This window comes from Pan paniscus, chromosome 10 (genome assembly GCF_029289425.2).
Source record: "Pan paniscus chromosome 10, NHGRI_mPanPan1-v2.0_pri, whole genome shotgun sequence".
Classification (NCBI taxonomy): domain Eukaryota; kingdom Metazoa; phylum Chordata; class Mammalia; order Primates; family Hominidae; genus Pan; species Pan paniscus.
The window spans coordinates 7,643,541-7,656,324 of record NC_073259.2 but is presented as its reverse complement, the minus strand read 5'-3'; the positions used below and the strand labels follow the sequence as shown (position 1 = coordinate 7,656,324).

The following is a 12,784-nucleotide window of genomic DNA, read 5'->3' as shown; positions in this document are numbered from 1 at the left end:
TAAGGAAGGTGAGGAGGAAAATGAGCGTAAGATACAGGGGCAAGGAGGAAGCATAAATGAATGAGTGAGTGAATATGAGAGGTCATTGCATGAATCAATGATGAAAAAGGTACAATGAACTGGAGTATGATTCACTCAACTCTCTGCACCTGAGTTCCAATAAACAAAAATAAATATAATAAAATGAGAAGGCTGGACTAGAGTAAGGTCACATCCAGCTACCTCAAAGCCATCTGGGCTTTAAGTGTTGGTTGACCAGGAGGGGCTAGGGGAGCTGTGATGGTTTTAAATCATGTCAACAAATCTCTTTATATCTGACATCCCTTTCATTGAGAAAGATCTAGGCCCTCCTCTTGAAATGAGGTCAGCCTTTGGTGACTGTTTTACCAATAAAGTACAGCAAAAGTGACACTGTGTGACTTCCAAGGATAGGTTAAAAAAAAGCCACATTGCATCCCCCTGACTGTCTCCGGATGGTCGTCCTGGAGGAAGCCAGCCCCCACACAAGGCAGCCTTTCAGCCCTGAGCTGCCATGCTGTGAGGAAGCCCAGACTAGCCTCAACAGAGAGGCCATGTGGCAAGAGGGAGCCCTGGCCAGCCCCCAGCTGCTCCAGTCACCATCTGACTGCCACCCCAGGAGAGACCCCAAGTCAGGACTGCCCCAAATCAGTAACTTTTTGAATTACTGACCCACACAAGAACTTCCTGAATTCCTGAGCCACAGAGACTGAGCAGTAACAGGGTGTCTGCTGTTGTGAGCCACTTTGTTTTGGGGTGATTCATTAGACAGCATTTGCTATCTGGGAAAAGGAGCTGTGAGTGGCAGGGGTTGATGGGGTAGGGGAGAGGGACAGTGTCAGGAAGGAAACCTGATTGGAACCAGTGCAACCCAGGGCTCCAACCTGCACAGGGACAGCTGCCCTGCTCTGGTGTCTAGGCAACGAAGCCTCTGAGACTGTCCCTAAGACAGCACATATGCTTGGCAAACACTCTTTGGCCTGTTAGGCTGGATGCCTCGCTCTAGAGTCTGTAAGGTTTGCCAAGCGATCAGCTCAGCCTGGCCCAAACCTGAATCTCCCAGAACACATGCATGACCTTGAGACGTGGTACCGCTAGTCAATTGGCCAGGTGCCGCAGGATCAAGAAAAGCCGCAGATAAGAGGGTGCTACTGTGGGCGGTGAGGTTGGCATCTGAGGACACTTCAGCTGCCCAGAGACTGTGGCCGAAGCAGCCAGACCAGTTGCACATACATGACCCCCAAGGGCGCCCACAGTGGCCTTTTCTGGTCCATGTGCACAGGGTCTTCCAGGGAAGCTGCTGAGTCCTAAGGTTGCTGGCTCAACCTTATTGACCCCTCCCTCTCCTCACCTGTTAAGACACAGATGAACACTTGGCGCCTCTCCCAGCCACCTCCCCAACTCTTATCTTGGGTTGATCCTTCTATGTTTGACCTCCAAGATAACTTTGCTCCCCATGTGACCTGCTTTCCAGAACCTATCACCCCCACCTCCACCCCGTCCCCACAGGAACCTGTGAAGAGCACATGACCTGGCTTAGCCATGTGAACATTTTCACCTAGAGCCTGCCCCAGAGGCAGAGCCCGAGCAACCTCACCAGATTCCTCATCCAGCCACACCTGAAGTTAGCCCTTACCTGAGCCACACGCAGGTGAGGCAGGTGTGGCCTCTTGGGGCTGACCTCCATTAGGGCTGTACTGCAAGGCTGGCTGAGCCTCCCCTTCTCCAAGTAATTTTCCCCCACACACTGTGATGTTTAAGTGACTTAAGTAACTTAGCTGAAGCTAATGTGAATTGGGTCTCTGTCCCTTGCAACCGAAAAACGAGCTAATATGCTTGGTCGGTGCCCAAAGCTTGGACCTGGTGGGGCTGTCATTTCTGCTGGACTCCAGTCTATATCCTTTCCATCATACCAGTGACAGACAATAAGTTTCAACTTCTTTGCCAACTGATTGACATCACCGTCCACAATGCTATATACTTAAGGGACTCTGAGGATGATAGATTAGTGTTGCCCACCATGGGCACAAAGGGCAGGGAATGGCATCACTCATGCCACATAGCTACCACCCCTGCATGATCCCAAGAAGACTCCTCAGGTCCTCTTGGAGACCAGCTGGTCAGCTGCCTCCTGTCCCGCAACAGTTGCCACCTGCTCTACCGCCATCTGGCCCCAGTAGCATTACAGCCCCGCCTCCACTCCTCAAGGCCTGGAAAATTGCCTCTCTGCCACACCCAATTCATAGCCACATTCTCAATGTGACACCGACTCTCACCTCACCATATACATTCCCTTCACCTTCCTCCTGTTCTCTGCCCCAGGGATAAACTGCATTAACCAGAACATCAGGCTCACGGAGGACGTGACACTCCCTACAATGAGACGTCTCATCTCTCCTGTAACTCGTCCCTGTCCTCCCTGCACTCACTGTGTAGATCCCAAGCCTAAAGTGAGGAAGACCCCAATAAGGCCGGGACCTTAACCTTTCTCATAAGATCCAGCAGGAAAAGATGTAAAGAGTGCATTGGAATTAATAAAGGCACCCAAAGCATGAGAACTGCTTGAACACCCAGCAAGCATGCGTGTCTCCATTTAACACATAAGAAGACAAAGGAGTGTCTGACTCACTAAAGGTCACAGAATGGGGCGACGGAGGGTTGCTGCAGCAGGCACAGGGCTCACGGTGAGCTGCTAGACTCTACCCCTGCCTCCTCAGCCCTCTCTCACACACTCCACATGCACGCACACATGTGCTCGTGTACATGGTGACAAACAAGGTGCACGCCTCCTCCTGGGCTTCTCCAGGCCTCGAGATACAAAAGGCTGGATTTCTGACCCCAAGAACATTCTTTCTGTTTACTATGATCTCCACGTGACAGCATCCACTACACCACCTGCCCCCGCAGTAACCTCGGGGCGCCTCTTAGGCAAAAGTGGAAAGCGCCCTGTTTCCATCTGCTGTACTGGAGCCACTGAGCAACTCCTGCTTCTCTGGCTTGCCAGGGAAGGCTGGAACTCTAATTTTGCTCCATTCAATCTGTGGTATATAATTTTTTCTTCCTAGACTCTCTGTTTGGCACTGACAAAATTTAATAGACTATTTTAGTTCCTAGACTAACTTCTCCTTTTCCCTCAGATACATAAAAGCTGCCCTGTCCCCAACTGTTGGCATTCCCAGCCCCCAATTCACTCATGGTAAGCCCTCCACAGCTCACGCCTCCCCCGAGATGGCTGTCCCCAGACCTTAATCTTTGTACTCACCCCGCCGCATTGCCCTTAATCCCCCCATCTCATACGGGCTGCCAGTTCCAAAAACCAAGAGTCCCAGGAGTTTGGGGACAACACTTGGAAAGAGGGCAGGAAGCCCCAGCCCGAGAACATATCCACCACCCAGAAAAGCTGCGTGAGGGGAGCATCCCTGCACCCGGAGCACGAGGTAGAAGCTACCAAGACGGCAGCTGGCTGTGCAGAGCCCCGGGGCAGCTCTGAAAACCACATCCTGGTGGGCTGCCTTCTGAGCCCTCCCAAAACTCCATGAGGGACCTTATTTATATTGTAAACCATTCCCAGAGCGCAAGGACCTTTCTGGAGCACACCATCTGGAGAAAGCACATATGAACCAGCCCATGGGGAAAAATGGAATGTCAACCTCTCCCTAGCCAGAGGCCAAGAAAACAACCTACACTATTTTGGTCCTGGCAGCTCTGAGCATTGCTGCGGTCCCATGACATGACTAGGGCCCTGCACAGGAGTGCGGAGCTGCACACAGGTGAGACAGACAGGTATGGCCTCTCGGGTGAGACAGGTATGGCCTCTCGGATGAGACAGGTATGGCCTCTCGGGTGAGACAGGTATGGCCTCTCGGGTGAGACAGACAGGTATGGCCTCTCGGGTGAGACAGACAGGTATGGCCTCTCGGGTGAGACAGGTATGGCCTCTCGGGTGAGACAGGTATGGCCTCTCAGGACTGACCACCTCCGGGCCTGGGCCTCCCCTTCTCCAAGTAATTTTCCCACCCACTGCGGTAGATCCCCACCCTGACCTGAGACATATAGACCAGTCTATAGCAACACTGTCTAATACAATGCTTACAGTAATGGAAACGTTCTATAATCCTAGGCTGTCCAATACCCTGGCTACCAGTCATATGTGGCTCCTGAGCACTTGAAATGTTCTATGAGTATCTCTGGGTCACCCACAACAGGGTGGCACAACTACCGAAGACTCCCAAGAGTGGAAGATCCCCATCTCCGGCTCAATGTTTTGAATCCAGAGTGGTGCCATGAAGGTAGGGCAGGCAGCATTGTGTCCCTGACGGCTTTTGTTAGCACGAAATCACCACCCAATGCAAAGAGATCAATTTTCAAATTATAAAGCTGATTCAAAGCTCAGCCTCCTGGCTGCCAGCTGAAAGGATGCCACCATTTAAGTCCGCTCTGGCTCTGTCTGACTGGGCTGTTTCCATGGATGCTCCCACCCCTGAACAAGGCCCTGAGCAGCTGCCTCGCAGATCAGGCCACACACCAACAGGTAGGTGCCCCCAGCAGTGACCTCATCCCCAGTCATAAGAAAATGCCTCCCACCTGTCAAATGGCCCAGCTCCCCTGAAGACAGCATCTGCGTCCTCCTCCTGCACCCAGGTGCTGCTGCTGGGGACCAGGATGAGGGCAGGACCCCAGCACGGTCTGGCCAGCCTCGTGTCACTCTGCTCTGCAAGGGTCCAAGTGAGGAGTCCAAGTTAGGAGTCAGTGGCATGTGCTTCTTGGGTGTCCCCTGTGAGTGAGGGGCTTGGTGCTGGGGACTTGGAAGGTGTTCAGTGATGAAACAATTTTTTTTTCTTTAATCCATCTCTATTTCTGCACCTGATTCAGGGCCGTATCCCAGAAAATGCTCAACACAGTTTGCTAAGGACTGTAACGATAAAATGCTGTCATGATACAGGTGAAGGTGGACTACAATGACGCTGTAGAAGGAACACTGCTGGAGTCAGTCCAGCCACCCCTAAAGAATGGGCTTATTCTCAAGCCATATGCTCTTCTACTGATTTCTTGGATGTAACCATGGGGGAGAAGTTCTAAGGAAAGGGGTTGTGAGGAAGATCTCCATCCTAGTCCAGGCCACTACCTATCTCTTGCCCACAAGTGCTGCAGTAGCCACCCTGCCATTTCCCTCAGTCCACTCTTGGCCATCCCCAAGCCAATCTCCACGCAGCAGCCAAAGTCACCTTTTAAAAACAGAACTCGTAAGTTGGGCCCTGTCATTCCCCTAGTTAGATCCCTTCAAAATCCAAACTCCTTGTCAACAGCTTACAACACCTGCACAGACTGGCCCTGGCCCACTTCTCTGAGTTCACCTCACTCCCCTCTGGGCCCGGTCCAATGCACTCCTGACACAGTGGCTCATTTCATGCCTCAGACATGCTCAGCTCTTGCCTGCCGCAGTGCCTTTGCATGTACTTAGAATGTCCTTCATGTTCTTCCCTCTGCCCTTTGCTAGGCAATCCCTTCTCACGTTTCAGGTTTGGGCTCAGGTGATCCCTTCTTCAAGCCCCCACTCCAAACAAGCAGAACTCAAACACTAGCTGCCAGTGTTCTCCCCACTTCCCTGCCTCCATGCCACCGTTGAATAAACATGCCCAATGCCCCTGGCATTGGAAAGGGACCCCCCAATCAGCCGTGAGTAGGAAAAGGTCTGGGCTACCAGCCTGCTTCAGCAGCAGTCACCCTGCTTGGCCTTGGTGCCTTCTGTGAGCACAAAGGCAGGTCACTCCTCCACCTTCGTAGACACAGACACCCACATCGATTTAGAGAGGGTGAGCAGCCGCAGCTCACACCTAGAAAGGGAAGAACCGCAAATACATTTCTCCCTAAAGTCCTGACCACTGAGCAATCTCTGCAGGGCAAAGGAAATGCCTTCTCTCAGGCCAACATGTCACCCAGAAGCCCACTTGGCTCTTGCTGTCTGTCATCTTGCTGTAGTGACAAGGGGCCTGCATTCCCTTTAAGAGTATAGCAGACAACCTGGAACAGAAACCGGACTTTCTCCACCCACTAAAGGCCCAATGACTAGAAAGCTGGGCCATTAATCTTCCCTATCTACTGCAGTACACAGATAGCTGGAGGACGTGAACAGAGAGGACACCGTCTCTCGATCTCAGACGATAACCCGAGGCCCTGTCATCTCAACCCCAGTGGCACTCCTCTCTGGAAGGATGGCGTGTGCTGAGCACCATGCGTGGGTGGGAGGCTGGTAAACTTGCGGTCTCAGCAGCTCTTCCACCCTCCTCCTACGGTGCCCCGCTGGACTGCAGGGGCCAGAGGGCTAAACACAATGGCTCCCAACCTCCCTTGGAGCGAGAATTCCTGACACAACTTTTGCCAATCAAGAACTGAATCAAAACTACGTCAGGTGGGGAAGCGTCTATTTTGCAGGTATCTGGCTGGCAGGGCCACGCCAGTGGCTTCCTGATTCCTGGATCATGCATAAGGCAGTGTGATCCCAGAGCCAGCCCTTGGCACAGTGGCTTCCAGGTCCCCCAGCCTCATAATTGTACCCGAACCGCAGTTCCCTCGGGGGGCCTGTTCTGCAGCACTGTTTTGGGAATCATTCCCACAGACCCGGCCTAAAGCCTGCTCTTGCAGCATTTCCAGTTATTGTATAAGCCCCGAAATTCCTGTACTATCTTTCCTCTAAACACGGCTACAGAAGTTTCTGTTATAGGCCTGAACCCTGACTGAGATATATAGACCAGTCTATAGCAACAGTGTCCAATACAACATTTACAGTAATAGAAATGCTCTATAATCCTAGGCTGGATTACAGAGCCCTTGCTACCAGTCATACGCAGCTCCTGAGCACTTGAAATGTAGCTAGCACGTCTGACAAAATGCATTTTGCATTTTACTTAATTTTCAATTACGGTACATTTAGATAGTCACATGTGGCTAGAGGCGCCCACACTGGGCAACACAGGTTGTGCTGTATTAAGACAAAGTCCTTGTGGGAAGAGCATGGTGACAAAGAAATGTGAGAAGTGGGGAAGATGACGAGCAGAGCACTGAATTCAAAATTGTGGGAAAACTTTTTAAAAAGGCAATCGAGAATAAATTCAGATGTTGATGGGTGGGTGGATTTTCTGATCAAGAATTAACCACCCTATGCAAAAAGACATATTTTCAAAGCATAAGAGAGTCTAAGACCCAAAAAACAATGTAGAAACCAAAAGTCCTTTTTCAGTGTCTAATATTCTCATCACATAAATGAGAGATGACTTTCTTCTCAATGGCCAAATGGGGAAGCTGGCATTCCCCTCCAGCCTAAGCGAGAGAAATCCTCAGGACACCCCAGCTGAGGTGGAAACCCTCTCCAGGGTGGGCACCCAGTGGCTTCAGGACACCCCAGCTGAGGTGGAAACCCTCTCCAGGGTGGGCACCCAGTGGCTTCAGGATGCCCAGCTGAGGTGGAAACCCTCTCCAGGGTGAGCACCCAGTGGCTTCAGGATGCCCAGCTGAGGTGGAAACCCTCTCCAGGGTGGGTACCCAGTGGCTTCAGGATGCCCAGCTGAGGTGGAAACCCTCCCCGGAGTGGGCGCCCAGTGGCTTCAGGACACCCAGCTGAGGTGGAAACCCTCTCCAGGGTAAGCACCCAGTGGCTTCAGGACGCCCAGCTGAGGTGGAAACCCTCTCCAGGGTGGGCACCCAGTGGCTTCAGGACGCCCAGCTGAGGTGGAAACCCTCCCCGGGGTGGGCGCCCAGTGGCTTCAGGACGCCCAGCTGAGGTGGAAACCCTCCCCGGGGTGAGCATCCAGTGGCTTCAGGATGCCCAGCTGAGGTGGAAACCCTCTCCAGGGTGAGCACCCAGTGGCTTCAGGACGCCCAGCTGAGGTGGAAACCCTCCCCGGGGTGAGCACCCAGCGGCTTCAGGACGCCCAGCTGAGGTGGAAACCCTCTCCAGGGTGAGCACCCAGTGGCTTCAGGACGCCCAGCTGAGGTGGAAACCCTCTCCAGGGTGGGTACCCAGTGGCTTCAGGACGCCCAGCTGAGGTGGAAACCCTCCCCGGGGTGGGCGCCCAGTGGCTTCAGGACGCCCAGCTGAGGTGGAAACCCTCTCCAGGGTGGGCGCCCAGTGGCTTCAGGACACCCAGCTGAGGTGGAAACCCTCCCCGGGGTGGGCGCCCAGTGGCTTCAGGACGCCCAGCTGAGGTGGAAACCCTCCCCGGGGTGGGCGCCCAGTGGCTTAAAGACGCCCAGTGGCTTCAGGACACCCAGCTGAGGTGGAAACCCTCTCCAGGGTGAGCACCCAGTGGCTTCAGGACGCCCAGCTGAGGTGGAAACCCGCTCCAGGGTGAGCACCCAGTGGCTTCAGGACACCCAGCTGAGGTGGAAACCCTCTCCAGGGTGAGCACCCAGCGGCTTCAGGACACCCAGCTGAGGTGGAAACCCGCTCCAGGGTGAGCACCCAGCGGCTTCAGGACGCCCAGCTGAGGTGGAAACCCGCTCCAGGGTGAGCACCCAGTGGCTTCAGGACGCCCAGCTGAGGTGGAAACCCTCTCCAGGGTGAGCACCCAGTGGCTTCAGGACACCCCAGCTGAGGTGGAAACCCTCCCCGGGGTGGGCGCCCAGTGGCTTCAGGACGCCCCAGCTGAGGTGGAAACCCTCTCCAGGGTGGGTGCCCAGTGGCTTAAAGATGCCCAGCGGCTTCAGGACACCCCAGCTGAGGTGGAAACCCTCTCCAGGGTGAGCATCCAGCGGCTTCAGGACGCCCAGCTGAGGTGGAAACCCTCCCCGGGGTGGGCACCCAGTGGCTTCAGGACACCCCAGCTGAGGTGGAAACCCTCCCCGGGGTGGGCGCCCAGTGGCTTCAGGATGCCCAGCTGAGGTGGAAACCCTCCCCGGGGTGGGCGCCCAGTGGCTTCTCGATGCCCAGCTGAGGTGGAAACCCTCCCCGGGGTGGGCGCCCAGTGGCTTCACGATACCCAGCTGAGGTGGAAACTCTCCCCGGGGTGGGCGCCCAGTGGCTTCAGGACACCCAGCTGAGGTGGAAACCCTCCCCGGGGTGGGCGCCCAGTGGTTTCCCAATGCGCCCGCCGCCATGCCGCATCTGACTGCGCTTCCTCCTACCTGAGCTATTTTCACACCATTTCCAGCAGCATTCTGTCACTCTGCCGGTCCTCCTCTCCCCCATCCTGCTACAGACACAGTTCATGAGAGGTGGGGTGCCCAGGACAGGCCCCATGACCACAGCAGTCAAATGTGCTCCAAAACAAGGAGACCGTGAGGGCGCCAGGACATCTGCGGCTCTCTCCCCAACCCAACTGACGAGTACTCCCTCAAATACAACTGTATCTTTTCTGTCCTACAACCCACCTGCCTCTGATGACTACATGAAGGCTGGAGAAGGCAAAGAGCCTGGGGCACTTCAGAGGCCCAAGCCAATGGGAAAAGCGGAAAAGCTACAGCATTCACACCTGCTAGTGATCCAGTAAACCACACCTGCTCTCTGTTCTTTATGGGGCAGCTGGCTGAAAGAAGGTAAAGAAAGGAAAAGGAAGCCTCGTAAGGAACGCCTGGAAGCAAACCACCTGCGATGACCACAAGGCCAACACTGCTTCGGTGAGAGGACCCTGATATAACGCCCTTGGCACTCGAGGGCTCTCATATTGACATCAGAGACCATAGGGAAGAAAACAAACTGACAGACACACAGCTAAGCCATGGCCTTCAACTGAAGATGACAAATTGCCATAATTTTTGCCATAATAACCAAATGCTTCCTCCACTTATTTCCAAGCATGGAGAGGAAGGAAGTCACGACCTCTTGCTACTTGAACTAAGGCGCCTATCAGCACCTGGTGATAGCAAATCTAAATTACCGGCCCTAGTTAAGGATTAATTCACATTTATTGAAAATCAGCATTTCAACTTTTTTAGTGTGGCAGCAGAGATTACGGAATGGGCAAAAACTGGAAGCATTCCCTTTGAAAACTGGCACAAGACAAGGATGCCCTCTCTCACCACTCCTATTCAACATAGTATTGGAAGTTCTGGCCAGGGCAATCAGGCAAGAGAAAGAAATAAAGGGTATTCAAATACAAACAGAGGAAGTCAAATTGTCTCTGTTTGCAGATGACATGATTATATATTTAGAAAACTCCATTGTCTCAGCCCAAAATCTCCTTAAGCTGATAAGCAACTTCAGCAAAGTCTCAGGATACAAAATCAATGTGCAAAAATCACAAGCATTCCTATACACCAATAACGGACAGACAGCCAAATCATGAGTGAACTCCCATTCACAACTACAACAAAGAGAATAAAATACCTAGGAATACAACTTACAAGGGATGTGAAGGACCTCTTCAAGGAGAACTACAAACCACTGTTCAAGGAAATAAGAGAGGACACAAACAAATGGGAAAACATTCCATGATCATGGATAGGAAGAATCAATATCAAAATGGCCATACTGCCCAAAGTAATTTATAGATATAATGCTATCCTTATCAAGCTACCGTTGACTTTCCTCACAGAATTGGAAAAAACTACTTTAAATTTCATATGGAACCAAAAAAGAGCCCGCATAGCCAAGACAATCCTAAGCAGAAAGAGCAAAGCTGGAGGCATCACGCTACCTGACTTCAAACTATCTACAAGGCTACAGTAACCAAAACGGCATGGTACTGGTACCAAAACAGATATATAGACCAATGGAACAGAACAGAGGCCCTCAGAAATAATGCCACACATCTACAACCATCTGATCTTTCACAAATCTGACAAAAACAAGCAATGGGGAAAGGATTCCCTATTTAATAAATGGTGTTGGAAATATTGGCTAGCCATATGCGGAAAGCTGAAACTGGATCCCTTCCTTACACCTTATACAAAAATTAACTTAAGATGGATTAAAGACTTAAACTTAAGACCTAAAACCGTAAAAACCCTAGAAGAAAACCTAGGCAATACCATTAAGGACATTGGCATGGGCAAAGACTTCATGACTAAAACACCAAAAGCAATGGCAACAAAAGCCAGAATAGACAAATGGGATCTGATTAAACTGAAGAGCTTCTGCACACCAAAAGAAATTATCATCTGAGTGAACAGGCAACCTACAGAATGGAAGAAAATTTTTACAATCTACCCATCTGACAAAGCGCTAATATCCAGAATCTACAAAGAACTTAAACAGATTTACAAGAAAAAAAAATCCCATCGAAAACTAGGTAAAGGATATGAACAGACACTTCTCAAAAGAAGACATTTATGCAGACAACTATATAAAAAAAGCTCATCATCACTGGTCATTAAAGAAATGCAAATCAAAACCACAATGAGGTACCATCTCATGCCAGTTAGAATGGTTATCATTAAAAACTCAGGAAACAACAGATGCTGGAAAGGATGTGGAGAAATAGGAACACTTTTACACTGTTGGTGAGAGTGTAAATTAGTTCAACCATTGTGGAAGACAGTGTGGCGATTCCTCAAGGAACTAGAACTAGAAATACCATTTGACCCAGCAATCCCATTACTGGGTATATAGCCAAAGGATTATAAATCATTCTACTATAAACACACATGCACACATATGTTTACTGCGGCACCATTCACAATAGCAAAGACTTGGAACCAACCCAAATGCCCATCAATGATAGACTGGATAAAGAAAATGTGGCACATATATGCCATGGAATACTATGAAGTCATAAAAAAGGATGAGTTCATGTCCTTTGCAGGGACATGGATGATGCTGGAAAACATCATTCTCAGCAAACTAATGCAAGAACAGAAAACCAAACACTGCGTGTTCTCACTCATAAGTGGCAGTTGAACAATGAGAACACATGGACACAGGGTAAGGAACATCATACACCAGGGCCTTTCGGGGAGTAAGGGGATAGGGGAGGGATAGCATTAGGAGAAATACAAATGTAGATGATGGGTTGATGGGCGCATCACCACGGCATGTCTATACCTATGTAACAAACAAGCACATTCTGCACATGTACCCCAGAATTTAAGTGTAATTTAAAAAAATAAAAAATAATCTGCCTGCCTGAGGACAGACAGCCATCTACAAAAAGGAGAAATCCTTCAGGTTGCTGATGTCTGGGGAGAAGGGAGGGTGTGCAGACAGTGGGGAAGAATGCCCCAGAGCCAGGTACCACACTGAGGGGACCCAGACACTGGCTCAGCCTCCCCTTTCCTTCAGCTGCTGAACGCCTGAGATGAGTTAAAGTCTAATACTTGGGTCCTTCTCTTATTTTCCCAGCAACTCACAAGCTCCTTGAGAGCAGGAAACAGCACTGTGGCCTCAAATCCTAGTACAGTGTTGCCAGGAGGCACTCAAAACACATTGGCTGCATGGAAGTTCTTTTACAGAACTTTAATTTGGCCTTCAAAGGTTTCCGTGCAGAAGTATACGGGGAAGATGCTCTTCCGTTATTTTAAATTAGTATGTTTGCCATATGTTCAATGTATCTATTATCATTGGTTGAATGAATATGTGTTTCTTGTTCCCAACAGGAGGGAAGTCCCAGGAAGCATGAGCCTTTGTTTTGCACCACTGTATTCTCAGAGCCCAGGGCAGCCTGGAGTGTGGTATGTGCACAATACCAACGTGTTGAATAAAAGGATGACTCAAAACGTAACTGTCCCAAGGCTTTTTTCCCCATAATAGTAATTACTTGGACTTCGGTCCCATGATGCAGGGGTTCTATTGCTCTGGCCCAGTTTATTGGTAGGAGGGCAGAGGCAGAGGGTG

At 51.0% G+C, this 12,784-nt stretch overlaps 1 protein-coding gene across 12 annotated transcripts in view; it reads right to left on the bottom strand.

Annotated features, from left to right (window-relative positions):
- The window catches only part of CACNA1C (calcium voltage-gated channel subunit alpha1 C), a 651,888-nt gene that overhangs the window by 590,124 nt on the left and 48,980 nt on the right, over nt 1–12,784 (bottom strand). The gene's annotated exons all lie outside the window — the stretch shown is intronic.